The sequence below is a fragment of the Cyprinodon variegatus genome, unplaced genomic scaffold, assembly GCF_000732505.1.
Source record: "Cyprinodon variegatus isolate N-32 unplaced genomic scaffold, C_variegatus-1.0 Scaffold748, whole genome shotgun sequence".
Taxonomy (NCBI): Eukaryota; Metazoa; Chordata; class Actinopteri; order Cyprinodontiformes; family Cyprinodontidae; genus Cyprinodon; species Cyprinodon variegatus.
In genome coordinates, this window is record NW_015151201.1 from 83,377 (window position 1) to 103,403 (window position 20,027).

Consider the following 20,027-nt stretch of genomic DNA (forward strand, 5'->3'; position numbering starts at 1 on the left):
TCACACTTGTTCTCCTGGTTTAATCCCTGTACGTTTTCAGGTTTTCCTAATTAAAATCTTCAAGATGTTCATCCTAACTTGTCCTACTCTCAAAATAAAAAATATAAATATGACAAAAGGGGTAACTTATTCACATGTCAATATTAACTTTACTCTTGGGTTGTACCAATTGCATAAATGTCAGAGGAGGCTTTGTAACATTTTTTTCCCCCCTGAGATTATGTCAGTCAGAATGCCAAAACTGGAGCCAGCTTCTCTACATAAATGTTGCTCCCTGATGTTAAATAACAGGCAAAGGGCATTATTGCTTTTAAAAGGATAACTTTTGGCCTTTTTTTTTTATACAGAAAAAAAAAATGAACCCCAGTCCAGCTGTTGTCCAGCTGTTATGTCCAGAGCCCGCAGAGGCTGAAGCACTAATAGCTTGTATATTTGTTAGACCATTTGTTAGAGCGGCTCAGTGCCTGGAGGCCACCGCGCGTCAGAAGCGGCGCTACAGCGCAGCGCGTGCGCACAGCTGCTGCGCGCCCCCGCCCGCGTGTCACAGCGTGTGCGCGTGTGAAGTGGAGAGAGAGGAAGCGAGGAGAGAGGACCAGTGAGGCAAAGGAGGAGGCAAGTGCAGGAGGCTCGTCACTGAACGGGACTGCGAGTAAATAAACAGCAGAGCAGCAAAAGCGCGCTTTGGCCGCGAGAAAGAAGAGACGCAGCCGCGCTCCGTGTGTCGCATCGAAAAGGAATAACCAGGTAAGCAGAGATATATTCCACCATTTCCAACGCACTCACACACACATGTGGTGCAGTTTACAGCTCACTGCCGGGAGTTTGTGAATGAAGGAAGAGTCGGAGCACTCTGGACTGGATGCTGTCTGCAAACACAAACCCCTCCAGCTTCCTGGCAGGTGTTCAGGGGTCATTTTAAAGCCAAATATTATTGCTTCTCTTGTATTCATCTGTCTGTTCTACTGGAGAAAATTTCTTGAAGTCATCTGAACTGTCAAAGTGGCGTGTTGTTGTTTATGCTGGTCATCTCTCTTCATCACACCCAGTTCTGTTTGTGTCAGAGGGCAACGCATGATAACTACACACTGATTTAACAAACTGTAAACATTTAACCAGTCATTTTAAAAAGCGGTAGGGCTATGCATTTTATATGGGTAGAATGTATTTAAACCTATGCTAATGAGTAGGAATTATAATTAATTGAACTAATGAATTAAGAAACATTTTTCTATCATTTAAAAAGAAACAACAATCAGAATTTGTTCTGAAGTTGGAGACGGTTAAATAAACATTTGTTTTTTTTACTGCAGATTAAAATAGTAAGTTTTCTGATTCAACTGGAGGTCCTCAAGGCTCAATGTTAGGCCCATTTCTTTCAAAATAATCTGTTCATATAATATAAATGCGCTTTAGATGCAGACATATTTTTTTTTTAGAATAGTATGCAAACATCTACAGTGCATCTTTGTATAGATCAGACATGTGACCTCTCTTCATCACATCCTGTTTCTGTAGCTGGCTGCTGGCAAGCCTAGCAGGTTTTTTGATCTGGATAAAGGTGAATTGTTTTGTTTCTCAGAAAAACCTCTTCAGATAATATTTTTGCAATGTTTTAAGAACGTGTTTGAGAACATTTGGATGTTAAAATAGATACTGAGATTTCAGTTAAGCTATAATTGAATACGCAAATATTATTCTGTGATTGTTTTTGTCTGAAAGGTGATGGAGCTGTATCCTAATATGTCACCCTGAGACAGTTAAAGGCTCTTATAGCCTTCTGTAAAGGAATAGTGTCACAGTTATTCCATAAAAGCATTTGTACCTGTTGTATGACTTTTATTATGTAAATTTATATTGATGTTAATGCTACATTTTTAGTTAATTTAGCTTTTTAACTCATATGGCTGTGCCTCTTGGACCAGGTCCTTCTGCAAAAAGAGAAACAATCTTAAGGAACTTCATGACAACTTCAACCTTTGGGTTTGAGAAAATTAGCTTGCTAGAAGTTTGACTTTATGCATTACTATTGTTTAACTTCTCAATGTGGCTCAAGCCTAAATCACTGCAGACAAAACACAACATTTCTCAACCCCTTAACTAATGAAATTTATGCATATGTTACATTCATTCATAATGCAACTCATACAGATATGTTGGCCTTACCATTTTGGGTGTGAGATTGAACAGGACTGATAATAACAGCTGCTGAACCAACATTTTAGTTAAGTCATAATTACCTGCTTAACAGTGACGTCGAATGAAGGAGTTTGCCTACTGATGGCGGTCAGATGGTGGCGCCTCGCTTCTGTCAGTGAGCCCCAGGGAAGCTGTGGCTTCAATATAGCTCACCACAATCAGTGTGTGAGTGAATGGGTGAACGACTGAATGTAGAGTAAAGCGCTTTGGTCAAGTCTCCTGACTTGAAAAAGCTCAACATGTATACAGGTCATTTACCATAGCTAATATACATTTCTGTCTTGCTTTTGTAAGACGATAAAAAGCAAAAAAAGAAAATCTCCCTGTTTTTCATCTCATCTGTTTTTCTTTCGTAGACATTTTCACTAATTAAGCAACTGCTTCCAGTATCCAGATTTCTTTTCTCTAAACAGATTTAAACAGTGTTTTGTTTACATTTTTTTTGTGTTTGCTCTCTGCCTACTGAAACCTCTAATCAGTGGCATCTGATGGCCATTCACACTGTAAACAGTGTGGTTCCTTTCAGCTGTCACTACCAGTTTATTAGTGCCAGGAAATGCTAAAAAGTCAGAAAGTCAATGCAAATAGCTCAACATCCTGATATGGATACTTTTAATTGGTCAAATACATAAACTCATCAATAAACTTGCAATACATTTACAATCGGGTGCAGAGAGTTTATTTCTCCATTGTGAGATCAATAAAGTTAAATTTATTCATTTTTATTATTGATTATATTTGTATATAATTGAAAAGTAACAATGTGTCTGAGTAACAGAAATAAACTGGATATATTTTTTGCAGTCCTTTGAAAATAACTTGATTGGCATTAAATACGTTAAATACATTGCAACTATACCAACATGAGTAAATATTAAGTCTGTATTTTGTACAACACTTTTAAAAATAACAATATTATAAAAAATGGCTTCCAGAAATGTTTGTTTTAAATTTTGCAGTTAAACCTTGATACAGATAAAACTGATATGGTTTGCCAATGTTAAAAAAACTACCCACACATCTTGATTGTGTATAATAACCATCAAAATTAAGCAGCCTATGATAAAGTTGAACCATTATTGAGAGTTGATTTATTTTTGCAGTCTAATGAAAATTAGATAATTTTAATGACTAACATGCATTCCTTTAAGAACTCGTTTTTTGATGTTCTGTAGCTCACAGTTCCTTTTTTTGACCTTTGCGGATGAAATTGCTGCATTAACAGAGAAAATCCCTCATATCCTAAGCTGATTTGCTTCTCACGTTTAATTCCCCTCCTGCTCATATCATAACTCTATTTTGGTTTCCACTGACCAGTTTGCATGGTGCAATTTTACCACATCATCAGCCTCCCATTGAGACTTCACCAGTTACATCTCCCAGCCACCATTTCACAAGTCAAACAATTGCTGCACTGAGAAAAATCTAATTCTCACCAAATCCTCTGCTTTCTCCCCCCTCTTCTTCCTTCTGTCTAGTCTGACCAATCAACGATTTGGTAAAGGGGGAGCTCACAATCATCCAACAACCCAACAACACCTCTCTTCCCCCTTCCCCTCACCATACCGGAACGCTCTCACTCATACCCACACACATGCCTCGACTGCACACTTTCGCTCCCTGCTCTGTCGGCCAAATTAATACAATGCTAATGACCTCTGCTCTATTGTCTGAAGCGTCACTGCTCTCTCAAAAGGTTGACACACTTTCCAGTGATGTTTATTCACTCTGCACAGACAACATTTAATCTGTTTAAGAAGATAACAATATCCCTATATCCCTGCCTTATGTCCTGTTAGCATCAATGCAAAAACAGGAGGATAAAACGGGAGACATCTCAGTGCATCTTGACTGGGCATTTCTCTGCAGTTGCCAGAGATGTGCTAATGAGGAAAGTCTTAGGCCTACTTGATAAATGTAGAGTATCGGAACAAGATACTGACCTAAATTGTGCTGCCATCTTTTACTCTCTGCATAGGCTCAAACGGCACCAAGACAGGGGAAGATTTGCATAACTAAAGGATTACGATGACACACGTTGGCCAGAGTTATTGAGAGAGCGCCAGTCTAAGTCACACTCTTGACCTAGAACCAGCAACGGCTCTGCCTCACTGCTCTGGGGGCTGTGGGAAAAGCTTGGGTGTTTGGAGGGAAAATGCCACCAATTCCATCCTGTGGGTTGAAGAAGTACGCAGACTATGCTCTGAGAAGCGTTCGAGGCTCCCTTCTGTTAGCAGCTGTCTGTGGCTTGGTGAATGCTGCAGTGTGGAACAAAGTGACTCACTGACAGAAAGCGTTCTTCTGTGTCACTTTGTGGTGATGATTACATCATCTCTGAGAGGAACTGGACTGAACTTAGGAGCCTTTCAGTTGGCGATTGTCTCTACAAGGACACTCATTTATGTAGCAGACTGATTCATGTCAGTCATTCTCAGATGGAACTGATTAAGCAAGCTCACTTCTGTTAAAGTCAAAGCTACTGCTTTTAACTATAGTTGGCATTTACAGTGCCTTTCAAACGTACTCTCTCCAATCAAACCCTTTTTATTATTCTTCAATGTTTTATATTGACTCTTCAAATAATAGAACAGCATCATTTTAACATGATTGTGACTTAAAGGTATTGTGGAGGATTTTTGTGAATTTTTAAAAGACCTGCCCTCTCCACTTAAAAGAAAATACACATGCACAACCCTGTACCCGCTTCCGAGAGAAGAACTCTATTAAATGCATGTGAGGGCATGCAGGAGCCAATTTGTCCTTTAAAAGTTTCTGTTCTCATAGCTCATACAAGCTTACTGTGTGCGAACGTCCATCCTAACCCCTAAATCCCTCAATCACTATATAGAGCGGGGACTATATAGTAGACTTTATTGCGAATTCAATTAACTAACTGTTTGGACTTTTTGCTCCTCGTTGGTCACATTACTCCTCCTGCTCTGCGCAGCGCCTGTGCCATCTTATTTATTGGTCGCCGCTGTTGGGTAGCGACAGCCTATAGCAACAGGAAATCCCATAATGCTTTGCGAGGAGAGCTCTCTGCGCAAAGCATTCTTGGATATATCTGCCTCTTCTGAGGCCTTTCTTGTCTTTTCATACACTTTGTAGATACTTTTTTTCTTGCAACCCTCTGCCATTTTCAAAGAACCCCCAAGAGAAAGGTGAGCTTCAATGACTGTCTGAAACCATAGCTCACCACAGATATACGCCTGAAAGTGTGCATGCACAGAAAAAGATAGCTAACGGGACAAGCATGTAGGAGCGTCTTACATAAAAATATCTCCAGAATGATTGACAATTAGGAGGACCACTTATTAATATGATCCATCCAGAAATAAAAGATTGTCCTCTAAACCTTTAAAGGGTAAATGATAAAATGGTTTTATCGTTTCTGATTTTTTAAAGTACAATCTTAAAAGCGTGCTTTTTTATCAAGCCCCTCTGATTAAATACTTTCTATAACTAAATTTCGTTTTTTTTCCATCTGCAAGTCTGTTTCTATCCTCCAAGCATCTTTTTTATTCTACAGCATAAAATAAGTAATAAAAGCCGGTATGATTTGTGCCTATATTGAATCGGGTCAATATAGATATCGGAAAATTCTCAAAGCTGCGATATCGGTATCTTATCGCAAATGAAAAAGTTGTATTTTGACACCCCTACTTATTTTATACTGTAGAATGATAGAAAAGACTTGGCTAATATGGGACTGGTATCTGATCCCCTAGTTTAACACCCCATTTAAGTGCGGGATTTTGAAGCTGCTTTAGATATGCAAAACCTCTTTTTAGGCTGGCTTTCCCAAGAATCTTAAGCAAGTTTGTCTTTGCTCTTCATATAAATGGTAGAACTGATACTTTGTTTTTGGCGGCAAGAATATGTCAAACTTTGTAGACCAAATTTAACCTAAAGATAACTTTGTGCTTATAGATCTGCCCCTCTTAACAGTTACATCTGAACTGTAGACACTTCATTTTGCTCTGCCTATTTTGTTTAGACTTTTTTGTTTTTGCATATTCTATGTTTTTATTTGTGTGCTACATTTTCTTAGCAAGTTACAGTTAAAATCTTTCATCAGGATTTTTTTTAGGTATTTTATTTTTCAAGTCCCATTGATTCAGTTTCTTTGGTAAGATATTTATGAATGTATGAATGTGGCAGTATTCCATCGATATTGATTTTCTCTGAGAAAAATAAGAGAAACAAAAAAAAAAACCTATAAAAAATGTAACAATATTTTGAGCAATATTTATTAAAAGCATCCAAATTGGTTAAAATACATTGGCAGATCAAAGCTTAGATCAGAAATCAGCTAGAAAAGCCTAATTTGTAAAATTTCACATCATGCCTGTTGTATTTTTAGCTGCAAATTCAAATACAATGTCAAGAGTAAATATTTGCAAAGTTTAACAGTTAAAAGTTTAAAAGTTTGTCAGTTTGGGATCAGCAATCAGGCTGTGTTTGTCCACCATCTAGAAAATATACCAGCATCTTTTGTGTTACAGCAATGTGTAAAATGGGCTGTGTTTAGCCAAAGCAGTTCAAGTCATTTTTACCGGTAGTATAAAATAGTACATATTTGATTTGAAAAACTATTAAAAGTTTATGTGTTCATTTTTGTAAAATGGTGTAAATTGGCTCTTAGATGGTTGTCCTCTAATGACTTGTTAGCTTGACTCCCTCATGAGGACTTCTCTGATTCCCCAAACTGAGATTATTGTGACTGCTGCTCACTGCAAGAAAGATACTGACTTCTCGTTGCTGCTCCAAGACATTAAAAGCTGAAGCTATTTTTAAAACGAGCCTTCATTCATGGTGTGGGTTAGCTGAATACATGTTTATATCTTCTGCCTACAAGTAAAAGAAATATGGCATGGTACTGTAGATGACTAACCAAATGGTGACAGATTTCATATTTTCCTTAATCTGTCTGAAAGAAAACCACAATCAACCCGTATCAATGCACCATGATGGTTTTCTTGTTATAAGAAATTGCACAGGGGCAATTCAATAATTCACCTTCATGTGTCAGTCGTGCTGATTGATCGAATGATTGAGTGTGCTCTGGGGAGCGATATATGATGCAGCAGTCACTGTGAGAAAAGCTGGTCTGCTGCTCAGCTGAGATGAGGCCAAATCTCGAGGGACTGATGGAAGCCTGTGCCTATCCATTAGTGTCAATTTGGCCTGGGTGTTTCTTACCAGAAGCGCAGTCACACATATCAGCTCTGCACACTGACATTTCTGGACCCTCTTGTCACAAGCATTTTTAGCTCGCTTTGGGACTGATGTGCACCTCGTTAGAGAAATCGACACCCCCCCCCCCCTTGCTTCACGGATGCTTGAACACTTATTTGTAATTCAGATATATAAATAAATACATATATATATATGCAGAGCCATGGGAATACATCAAAAGAGTGTCTGACAGACAGGTTTATTAAGGAAAGATGCAAACATATCTCATTTGCTGCCTTTCTTAGCGTGTGAGATGGTTTTGTATGGATTCAAGGTGCTGGATGAAGCTACAGTTTCACAAGCAGTAAGGCGGCAACTCTAATAAGGACTGACATCTTCCTGTGAATCCACTTCATGCAGGTGCAAGTGTTGATGTTTACACCTTAGACCTCTATTATTCTGTCAAGAAGGAATAGCGATATATAGCTAGGAAAAGCTGATGGATGAGATGATTTATGTGTTACTCAAAGGACCAGTCCTGACTAATCAGCTGCAAAGAAGTGAAGACTTGTAGTTTTTTTCCCCTCTTTAATTGTTTGCAGAACTCTTAAGAACTCCAAATACTGCATATTAATTTATAAAGGTTATTTATTGATAGAGTTGTTTTTATTTTATTGTTTTTGCCTGCAAACACTCATCAAAACAACTTTAAGTTGTATTCATTATTACCTGTATGGTAATAATAAATACATTTGACATTTGAAGTAAAAAAATTCTGCTTTCTAGAAGCTTCTAATTGAAGGTTTTAAATTTTTATGTCTTCTCTTAAAATAACGTGTTTGTACTATTTGGAAAATCTGTATTCCAACTGTTTTAAGGATTTTGATCAAAAATGCTGAAATACTTGTTGTCTGATAGTTGGTGGCAATAAAATGAATTCTAAAGATATAACAATTTAAAGATTAAAGATAAGCACCCATATCATGCTAAAGCAGTAGTAGGCTAAAGATTTGGAAGATTTGTCCCAAAATATGCATGCATATTTTGTGTACTTTTGCTTTCTTAGTTTAAGAAACTTCTAAACAAAATTTTATGTCATTATCTAACTGCTTTTATCTTTGTACTGCAATGGATGGTGGAGGGACAGAGGTGTTTTACTTTATTCTTGATATAGTTGGAAAAAAATTAAGTTTTTGTGGGACTTTAGCTCTTTAGAATGAGTTTAAATATTTGGACAAAAAACCTGTTTAATTTTAGTAGTTTTTCACAACCTTGAGATAGGATACCTTGAGATATCCTAAAATCATTGCCCTTATCATGCTTTGACAAACGAGAATGTGCAAACATTTTACTCTGATGTTTCTTTTGCCATCATGTTTTCCCAGCATGATACTGATACTCTGCAAGCATGAATTACAATTATATGAAAGCATTTTTTTATTGATCTTTTGTCCAAATGAACAAATCCTGTTTCTTTTTTAAATCTCTGCATTGGAAACTGTCTTTTAACCAAGCTTAGTTTTTGTCCCAAAACAGAATATGGTAACATGTGTGGATGGGAAAAAAGAAGGGTTTTGCAAAACCCCCAAATTAGGCTTAGTTTACCAAAAAAGAAGTTATGTTGTGACACCTATCTCAACCTGGAGAGACTCACACATAGAAAAGGTGCAATTAGAAAATATTCAAGTTATTTATACAGATAACACAATCATATTCTTCAATGTATATCTATCTAAGGAAAACCAGCTGATTGCAAGGACTCATTGAATTCCTGCAATCCCTCGCACTGAACATGCATGTAGTGACAGTGGAGAGGAACACTCTCTTTTAACAGGAAGAAAAGCAGCAGAACCAGGCTCAATGTGAATGGCTGACTGGGGTTCAAGGAGATGGAAGCAGATAAAGACATAAACGAAATAAATCCTTTGGCACTCACACCCCAGCAGAAGACTTTGTTGCTGTGAATTAACGTACGCTTGGATGAGTAACCTAGAAAGGGCCTGGACACTGGCGGAATAAGCCAAAGGGTGAGTGGGACTGAGAACAAAGGGGATTGAGGTGGGTCAAAGTTTCCCGGCATACGAGAGAGAAGTTGGGCCAGGAGCCAAATGAAGGGGATCTCATAAGATGATTGGACAAGGTGCGACCCCTTGATTTGCTTGACAGGAGCTAAACCAGTGACATCGCAGGTGTTTCAGGTGAATCTGATAAGAGTCTTCCAGGTTGAATTTTCACTTTAGCCTCATATAGTTTTCACTGTGTTTGGACATGCCATCTATGTGCAAAGAGAGTTGTGTGGGTATATACCTGGAGATTATTAAAATCAGCGACCCAGTTCTTGCAATTGTATATTTTAATATTTAGTTTTTTTTTTTATTCTGATTGTGATTCTAACCAATTTCAAGCATACAATAAGAAAAAGGAGAAAGGACCAAAAAAAAATAAAAAAAAATAGTGGAGGTTGTTATTCCTTAGTCTGGCATTGCTTTTGCAATGATTAGATTTCTTTATTCAAATTTTGGTGCTATTAACATTATGGCTCTCCCTGTGTGCTTTCTGGGCACAGATATTAAATCAAAAATTCATAAAATACCAGTTTTTCCCAGAAAAAGAAATCCAAAGTGTGAAGCTGTAGGCTGTGTGCAGAAATGAATGAATGATCAATCTAATTTAGATCCATTTGGAAAAATGGGATATTGGCAAAAGCTTGCTTTGCCGATTAAAAAGGAATGTGCTCAAATGGTTCCTTTATTGATATGAGAGGAAATTTAGTCTGTTATTTTTGGGCAGTAGGTGCTTTGACAGATGGTGGATGGCTAAAGGTCAGTACAGACGTCCCACAATGACCCACTGTGACCACATTATTGCACCAGAGCTTTACAGCATGACAGTCATCAAGCCCAGTCACTCAAGGTTGTCAAGGGAACGCTATTATCAGACGTGTCAGGTTAGTTCACCCTTTTACGGAGTAAAGGGGTGTAATAACATGTAGACATGGCCTTTTTTTGTTGTAACCAACTGCCGGGGGGGCGGCAGCAATCGAGCCGTCTTTTGAACTGGGTCACTGGGATAATGGAAAGTAATGGTTTGGGTTTATGCCTATACTCTCTGTCCAAAGCAGTTCAGGCTATTCTGATTTAAAATTCATTTCTCAGGCTGAATTAGTCAGAAATAGAATCTGTGGAACTGGATTGAAGATGAAAATGTGAAATTGCTCTATTTTCTGGTTTGTGGATGAAAAACGGTGAAGTGAGAGGGGACAAGTGGGAGTGTTTTGACGCTTTCGGGGGTTCCAGGGAGGAGGGGCGGATCATGTACCACCGGCGATGTTGAGAAGGGGCAGGGGGAACAAAGGGGGTCTGTTTTCTCCGTCTGTACTGGTGGAGCGGCTTTTCTCGCCTCTTCGTCGCTGTGTGTGTGTGTCTGTGGTAGTGGGGATCTAGAGGTTACATTGGAGAAGATACACAATAGAATGTTGGGTGCTGTGCCTCTCTTTGAAAACATAGTCATTGGTGTAGAAGAGGGGATAAAAGGCCAGTTTTCATTTCAGAGAAGCAATGGATCTTCTAAAGTTTTTGCCAACTTTGGATGGGCAGTAGATATTTTGAGAGGTTGGTGGTGGACCTGTAGGACAGAACAATGCTGTGCTCTCCCTTCCTGCCAGTACAAATACATGTTTACTTTGCTTCACTTAGAAGCTCTTGGACTCATCAGGGTAGTTAAAGAACAAATTCCCATCCTCCTCTTATTCAGTTGGAGATTTAACAAAACTGGAACATATCTCACTCCAGGTTGGCACGGTGACAAATCCCATTTGCTTTGTAAATAGCTCAGTAAATACATAAGTGGATGTAATTGTTGGCAGCCTGTTGTTGTAGTAGCACTCTTTCACAGTGAAAAATTTAGAAAAATCAAGTGCTTATTAATTTGAATGCATTTATTGGCACTCCTGTTAATATTTTGTACCAACTTCTCCTCCTAAAAGAACAGCTCTTATTCCGCTATAACATTTTGGGAGCTAGAAAATAGAAAGCATGAATTTTTTTGACCAATTGTCTTTGTAAAACATCTTAAGATTGTCCAGAATCCTGGTTCTTTTTAGTTTCTAATGATCTCAACAGACCGTTAAGCTTTTTTAATTGACTCCTTGGCTTGGGACTGAAATTACCATAGAAGAGGTATATTTTGTGTCCCAGGAACCATTAGTGGTTTGGTTTGGTCATGTTATTGATCTTTATTATTTTAAATGTCCGATTGTCAGCCTTCCTACATGGGTAGATGAATCTCTGCTTGAAATCTCCTGGTAATCCAAGGAAATAAAAAGGTTTCCAGACCTTGGGATGAGAATCTTGCTCATCTTTCAGCTTATGTACAGTATTCACTCTTTATTTTTTACCAAACTTACATGGAGTATTACCTTCTTAAAAGCTTATCTGACCAAAGCAGAAGACTCTAAGTACAGAGTCGAGTACCCCCTTTACCATCCTCAACATTATCCTTTAAACAAAACCTTTCCATCCTAAAGGAACCTGCCTCTGATCTGCCTTTGTCTCTTCATAAATCCGAAGAAGAGGTAGTGATATCCCACACGGCTTTGAGCTTTCTCATATAAAGTAAGATTTTTCCCACACTTGGAGCTGTGTTGTGGCATTAACATCAGCACTGTGCATAAAATCCTGAGTTAAATTCTCACCATGCAATGCCTTTTCTTATCAATAAAATTGGTAAGCTGAAATGAAAATGATCCTTTTGTAGGCTTGAGATAATCATTTTTTTACTCATTATAAATCCACTTGGAATCTTAAATCCTGCTGCTGACTAGACATATTAGATCAGTGGTTTTCAAACTCGGCCGTGGTGACCCACTGTCCTGCATGTTTTAGAGGCGTCTCTGCTCCAGCACACCTGCATCAAATGATTGGACTCATTCCTCAGCAGCCATTGCAGGCTGCAGGGGCCTGCTAATCCCCCATTTATTTAAATCAGGTGTGTGGAGGCAGGGGAGTGTGTCCTGAGGACCAAATTTGAAACAGCTGTCTTAGATCCTACATCTCTTTATTGACCACTGATTATTTACTGATTCAGTACGTTTATGTAAATGAAATAAAGAAAATAGGCTCTATCCTTGTTTCACTAATAATGATATCTTAAGTCTTTTAGGTTTTTTTTTTGTAAAATACCAATACTACAGCTGACTTCTCTGTGAAATTGTTTATTACCTTCTAGCCACTATAACACCTGAATTCTGCCCAAAGTGTAATAAATAAAGGCTATATATATGGGCCATGAAAGCCCATATTTCAAATCTGGGAACAGAAGGACACATTTGTCTTTGTTGGTGTGTATTCGGATGGGCCTTGTTGATGCGCTGTGATATGATTGGCCTACAGATGCGACCTTCAAAGGTTGCAGCCAATGAATACAGACACAGACGTCTCATCCAGTTGAAACCAGTTGTTAAGAAAAAAGAAATGCCTCTGAGTCAAATCATTTTTATACTGCGGGAAAACCGAAAGCTATATTTAACAGATTCAGTTATTCCAGAAATTCTGAAAATCTTAAAGAGGTTAGGTAAAATATATTTATTTGTAAGGGATTGTTAGGGGTGCAAATAATTGTACATTACAACAGTTAGGAACTAGACCACTTGGACCTCATATCATGTTTTATTTCCTACGCTAAGTAAAAATACGTAACTTTTTTGTCAAAGTTTTAATGTTAGGTTATGCTGCATTAAAAGATGAATATATTTTTTTTCTTTTTACATATCTTCACCCAGGGAGCCTACAAGTTTGTCCACATCTGTATATCCTCTATAAAGGTCTGCTTTTTCATATTAAACTACAGTTGCAGGATTCCCTCAATAAACATGTTGTTTTTTTTCAATTTTTTGTAAATGTTACATCCTGAATAAAAAGCTTTTAGGGATAATCGTAGCAAAAGTGTAGATAATTCCCTCACAAGGCAGCCATGAGTCAACCGGAAGGAGGAGGACACTTAGCTGTCAACTCATGAATGAAGTTGACATGGAAACACAAATTTGCCATGGTTCACGCGTCCCTCTGACCTAGAGATCTTATTTAGGCCAGGCTTTGCTAATGCCCTCAACCTCTGATCCGTCCTCTAACTCCTCCCACAATCCAGCCCTTGCTAAAGAGAACATGTTTGCAGCACAGCAGCCACCAATGAAGGGCCCTTAATCCAAGTGGGATGACAGCTTGGCTCTGGAGGCTGATTCTGTAGAGCTGAGACCAATGGGCTTTTCTTTCCCTCTTTTTCAGCCCTTAAACCCCCCCTAAACTCAGCCATGGGATTCCTGAGAATCCTCCCCCAAACCTTCCCAAAAAAAAAAAAAAAATGTCCAAAAGGAGGCAGAATAATAAGATGGTAAACAAATCGAAGAGTGGTTCTGAGATTTCCTCCATGACATAAGAACATTAAAAATAAAAAGAAGAAACAATAAAAAGTAAGCATTTTTTTATCCCTGGTGCTGCATGGTGTAAAAAATAAAAAAACATAATCTATACCCACATAATCTTTTTCCAAGCTACAGAATTATTAGGTAGGATTAAGGTCAGAAAACCATTTGAATCATACATTTAGTGCTGCTGTTGCACCAAATCCCTTTTTGGTTCCTTTGTACCAATCAGCTGCTCTACTCTGAGATGATGTGTTGAGAGAGATTCAAATGGAGCATTAGTTAATGTTAATGTCAAACAACAATGACACCATACATGCCTACCAGCAGAGTGAGTCAACCTCACAGGCAAACAGTAAATTATTCCTTCTTTTTAATTAAAGAATATGAGGAATTTTTATGTACAGCAGTTTTAGAGCATATAGAAATAAGGGTCTGACTAGTTTTATTCTGCAGTTTTTCTTATGTTATTGACATTGTAGTTTTTGTATACCCATAGATTTTGAAACATTTGTTGAACAAATGTAAATAGTAAAACAATTCCAAACGTTATATACATGCATTAAGTTAGAAATTAAGAAAAAATGTTAGGAAGTAATTGTTTTGACCCAGGTCTTTGGTGCTATAATAGCTGGCACTGAAAACTGTTTCTCTGTATAATTTTAGGTTGATTATTGTGTGTAATAGCTTTTATTTAGTAATCAACCACTGTTTAAATGGGCAACACATCTATGATATTGAGACAGATTTCCCTGTGCTACCCATTAAAATGGGAAAGACAGGAAAACATGCCATTTAAGGTTTGATAAATGACTCAAACATTTTCATATCAACATCAAATTGTGACAAACAAGGTTGAAAAAGGACCAATGTTTATCATGCCCCGTAACAAGGATGATTAAAGAGGCAAATGCAATTCTCCCTGTTAGAAATATGCCTGTCAAAATGTAGCTTTAAACCTTTAGAAATAGATCCGGCATACAACCTACCTTCCTTAGTTTGGCCGTGAGAAGTTAAAAGGCTAAATGGGTCTGGATCTGAGTTCAGTGAAACTATTGGATGTTTTATTAGACCTTTTCTCTATTGATACTACTCAGGTGTCTGTCATGATATATATACAGTTAATGATTTATTATGTAGCCCTATCTGCAACAATACAATGTTCATTTATTTCAGACCCAAGTTTATTGCCAAGTAGGTTTGCACTTACAAGGGATTTGACTTGGTGTTGATGGTGCAGAAAAAATACATTTTTTTTTTACAGAATACAAGATCTATAGTTATATACAATATAAAACATACAATATCCTGTATACAATATACAGTATATTGATATGTACTATAAACACAGTAAACTGTGTGTTAATGTAACGCAGGAGGTCTGGAGATGCTATGTTAGTTTAGCTTCTAGGTCCTGAACAGGGGCGGGAGAGAGGCAGAGTCAGTGTCACGGAGGTCTATAGGCCTTGTTGATAAGGCTGGTAGCGGATGGGAAGAAACTGTTCTTGTGGCGTGAGGTTTTGGTCCTGATAGACCGCAGCCTCCTGCCAGAGGGAAGTGACTGGGCTTTATAAAGAGAAGATACAGAAGCTTTTTGAATAATTGGCTGTGTAAGTGAGTATAAAGCATCTCTTTGTGAGGTACTGATGGAGGGATTGGTCAGGATAAAACCCCTTAGAGACGACTCCATCTCATATGAGAAAAAGTCAGGTACAACATGACCAAGCATACCAAAAGATGAAAAAATGAAGGGGGGAAATTTATAAAACATTTGCAGTCTTTCTAAACTCTATATTAATTGGCAAAAAATGAAAGTATAAGGCAACACACAAACCTTGATAGGAAAGTTTCTAAATCATTACTGAAATAAGACATATACTATCCTCTATTTTAATAGGTTATAAAACTCAACATCTGGTCATGTTTTTTAATCCAATTTAGATCAACCCCATACTTTTCTGTTTAAATAGCCAGTATATTTTCTTTGCAGACAGAAACCTTAGAATACCATCTATAAGTGTTAAGGATTTGCACCACAGCAATTTAGGATCAACAAAGGATCAAAGGAATAACAATCAGCATAATCTCCTTGTGGTCATTCATTTTACTGGCTTCTCACTCAGCATCTTTCTGGTTGTACGACAGTTATTGTCCTAGAGATCATTTTCTCTGTGTGAGCTAGCAGGGTTGGCTGCTATGAAGGGCAAACAGACAAATGGCAGCTTCATTTATCAGGATTCCCTCTGAGGCTGGCCGGTCTGATAACCCAATCAAGTGTCTGAAAGCAGTCTGTACTAACACTGCCATTTTCAGCACTCTGTTTGTCTCTATTTATGTGGAAATATCAATAAGTTCATGCGGAAATATCCATGGTTCAATGTCAGTGTGAACTATGGTGTTAAAAGCATATTGAAAACCACTTAAAACCTGTTACTTATCACTGTTTAGCATTTCTTTACATTATTGTGCTGTTAGCCCATTATATATCAGGAAGTTGGCAATGACTGTCTCTCTGTCTTTTGAATTTAGCCAGTATTGTGTTAGTGGAAGCTGAAAAGACTTGGTTTTGGAGCAGACCTAAAGCTCAGGTCTTCAAGGATGGCTGGTTCTGGGCCTCTGAGGGCTCAATGCACAATGACCACATCTCTCCATGGGAGGAATCATGGTGGATGTGTTACTCAGAGGGCTCCCTGCGTGACATGGCACACGCCTCCACAGTTCCTGGGAGAGAAAAATAGGACGCTTTTACTCATGGTCGTTTGTAATGTATCACTGAGGTGGAATTCATATAGCTCCCTGTTTTGATGTTTGCGCCTTTATTGTACTTGACATTTTGGGATTTTCAGAAGGTGAAAGGAAAGGTCATTTTTTAGATGTTTCCATCGCTTTCATGAAACAGGGTTGACTTGGAATAAAGGATCCAACTGTTTTTAACAAAATGCTTAATATATAAATTTGATCAGTTGTCCATTGTATTCACTGTGAAGGCAGTTTAAGTAAGAAACTTGAGTTCTATAGAGGTACAATAAAGCTGGTTCCATTTTACCATTGTTGTTCTTTTGATGAAATATTATATTAAATAAAAACATGTAGGATTGTCTTAGTCAGTCCTGATTTGAATCTGATGAATGTGTGGCAGAAGCAAACAAGGAGTGACCATGGCGCCTTTCAACCGCAATGACCACGGTGGGACTGATGGCTTCTGAAGGAAACATTTATGGTCAGACTTAACTAAAAAATATATTTTTAGCTGCAACAGTGAAAATAATGTTTAGCAGACATGACAAGTTTAGCAGACTGAAAAAAACCTTGTACACAGTGTCAAACACGGTTGCTGGCGTGTTGTAAAGGTTGACAGAGCAAAATATTTTCCAACAGGACTCAAATATCTAGGCTCATTTCCTTAATGGATAAATTGATGAACTAGTTAAAAGCCTGATCCTTGATCTAAATCAGTTCTCTTTGATGTTGTATCTAAAATCCAGCCTTTCAATTCAGTTAGAGAATTAATAATATTTCAGCTAAAATATCGATAGTTGTTTGTTGAACTGTCATTAGTGTCGGGAAAAAAAATAACAATACCAGTATCCCAAGAGTAACATTAAAAGTACATCCATAACACCAGAGTTATAATAAAAAAGCTCTGCTGGAGTAAGAATTTGAATTTTTTTCTGGTTGAAGTATGAATATTAAAACAATAGTTTCATTTCCTCGTCTGTCTTTGAGATCCTGAAGCACTCAGAGCTTAAGGAATTATTTAAACCTCTGGGACTTTAACAAGGATCCTTCGCTGCCCTGGGAACAGATTATGCTCTGATCTCTTCCACTTTCTGTCAGTCTCTCAGACTCAGACCTTTTTTCTCTTCCTCGCATTGTTTCATTTCCAAACCAACTCTCTTGTTTCGGTATCGCTTTTAATATTCTTCCTGTGTACAGTGGCTATCGCTCATTGACCCCCAGTGTTGTCTGCCCGATTTTCATTCTCATCCTTCTGAACATTATACTTCTTAAAGCTTTGCAAAATTCACAAGCAGGGTTAAGGTTAATATCTTCTTTATTTTCCAGAGTTACATTAAAATGCTTGCATGGTGATATAAAGTTTTATCGTCTAGAGAAGCAAAGCAGAAATCACATTGATAGGATTCTCCTTAGTTGTAAAAAGAAAAAATAATCTAATTAAGCCTCCGGTGTCCCTTTGAGTGTTACCTTTGAGGATTATGCTGGGTGTGCACCTAAAACCCATCCCTGGGAGAGGCTGATAACCAGGCTCTCATAATCTGAGGCTGAAGAAGTCTTAAGGGGGGGGTACTGATAAAATCCATTCAAAGTGAATCCACCCACCCAAACCTTTCTACAGGTTCAAGATGTCAGTGACGCCATCTCAAAAGTGAGTTTAAGTTAGGATTCTATTAATGATCAGAGCGGGTAGCTGACCACGAAACACTTTCCATCTCAACCAGATATAACCTAAACATATACGTTTCTTTCAACACTCTAAAAAATGTAGCTGCTGCAGGCCGGAGGATAAATCTTCCCCCTTGTTATTTCTCTTCTGTTTCACCACAAAAGCAAAGAAGTTGCAAGGGCTGGTCTGCTTCCCTTCCTCAGGGATTTTATTGTTTGTAGGCTGCTCTAATACCCACACACATACTCGTTCTGCTATATGTAGTGAGGACCATGTGTTGACTCCCATTGATTTCCATTGATTTTCAACGCTTTCCATGCCCTAATCCTAAAACTAACCATTACCAATGCACACCTCACCCTAATCCTAACCCTAAACCAATTGACACCTTAGACCTAAACCTAACCATTAGCAAAATAGTTTGTGAGGACCAGCAAAATGGCTTTGCAACAACTGGTCCTCAATGTGATAGTGAAATTGGAAAAATGGTCCTCATTCTGAGGGCTAGACAGGTACACACACACATTTTTTCTGCCATGTGTGTTGAAGGACCATGTGTGGACTTTGATTCAACTTTCATCAACTTTCATTCATTTTCAGTCATTTTTCGACCCTTTCTATGCCCTAACCCTAATACTAACGCCTAACCATTACACATGCATATATCTCTCTAACCCAAACCCAATTGACACCTTAGTCCTAAACCACACCATTTGCAAAATACCACACATACAAGCACCTGAGTTTGTTTAACTCTGGCTGTTTATTTAGGCTGTGGATTTGCTGAAATTCAGTTTTTGATCAGTATTTGCTATCCTTGACAGCTGTAGCTAAAGACCACTTTTCGAATGACTGATTTAAAGTATAAAAGCTTCTTGAATGAAACCAGTAGAAATAAATTATCTCTATGAATGAGGTCCATCTTTTTCCATGATGCTTTTTAGTGACTCATATTGTGTTCTGTGGAAGCATAATGGAGTAGGTGGCAATAGAAGCTCTATCCGGGACGGCCCGTCATAGGGCTTCAGTCTAGCTGACACACCTCCTCCTTTTCACCATCAGACATGGTAAACCTATATAAAAGTAGCTCTTTTACATAACATTGGACAACTGCACAGTTAACCTTTTTCATTCACCACTGAGCCCTCTCCACTGAACTAAATCAACCTCAGTATATCTAACTTTTCTGATGCTAAAATGAACAGAATCTGAGGCATGTGCTGGATAATAAGGCAAAGAAACGGTTATATTAGATTACTGGGAATATTTATTGTACTTTCTGTAACTTTAAAGTTTCAGATAATCATATGAATTGGATGATTAAAGATAAATGTGACATTTATAAATAAATAAATAGTACAGCTGTCATATGATAGTCATATTTATTGAGGGAAAAAACCTTTCTAACTAAATCTGACCTCATAACAAAAAGCAATTTTATCCATTGCTAAATCACAAATCTATGCAATATGAGCACATTGGTTTTTGTTTGTTATTCACTAGCTGAACTCAGACCTGATTAATCGTACTAAGACAAATTAGGACACCATTAAAATATAACCTGTGTAACCACAGGTTGAAGAACAGAAATATCAAAACAGAAATAAGTCTAAAGTGCATTAAGGTTATGCATGGAGACAATGATCTAGTTTTGGTTTGGCCTAATCAAAGGCTTGATGTACTTTTCGTGCTCTGGCATGACATTGAAAAGTGTTGTTGTATTCAAAAACACTTTTACTTTTAAAAACTTGTGAAAAACTACCTCAATCTTTAGAAATATGATGCCCAAGCCAAGCCCAAGTTATTGTTGACAATAGCAGATATGTAAGT

At 37.8% G+C, this 20,027-nt stretch overlaps 1 protein-coding gene across 1 annotated transcript in view; it reads left to right on the plus strand.

Annotated features, from left to right (window-relative positions):
- Positions 1–600: 600 nt before the first annotated feature.
- The window catches only part of LOC107098114 (neuronal cell adhesion molecule-like), a 116,339-nt gene continuing 96,912 nt past the window's right edge, over positions 601–20,027 (plus strand). Inside the window, exon 1 of the mRNA XM_015395584.1 lies at positions 601–744. The gene's annotated coding sequence lies outside the window, so the exon portion shown is untranslated. The remainder of the gene's footprint in view (positions 745–20,027) is intronic.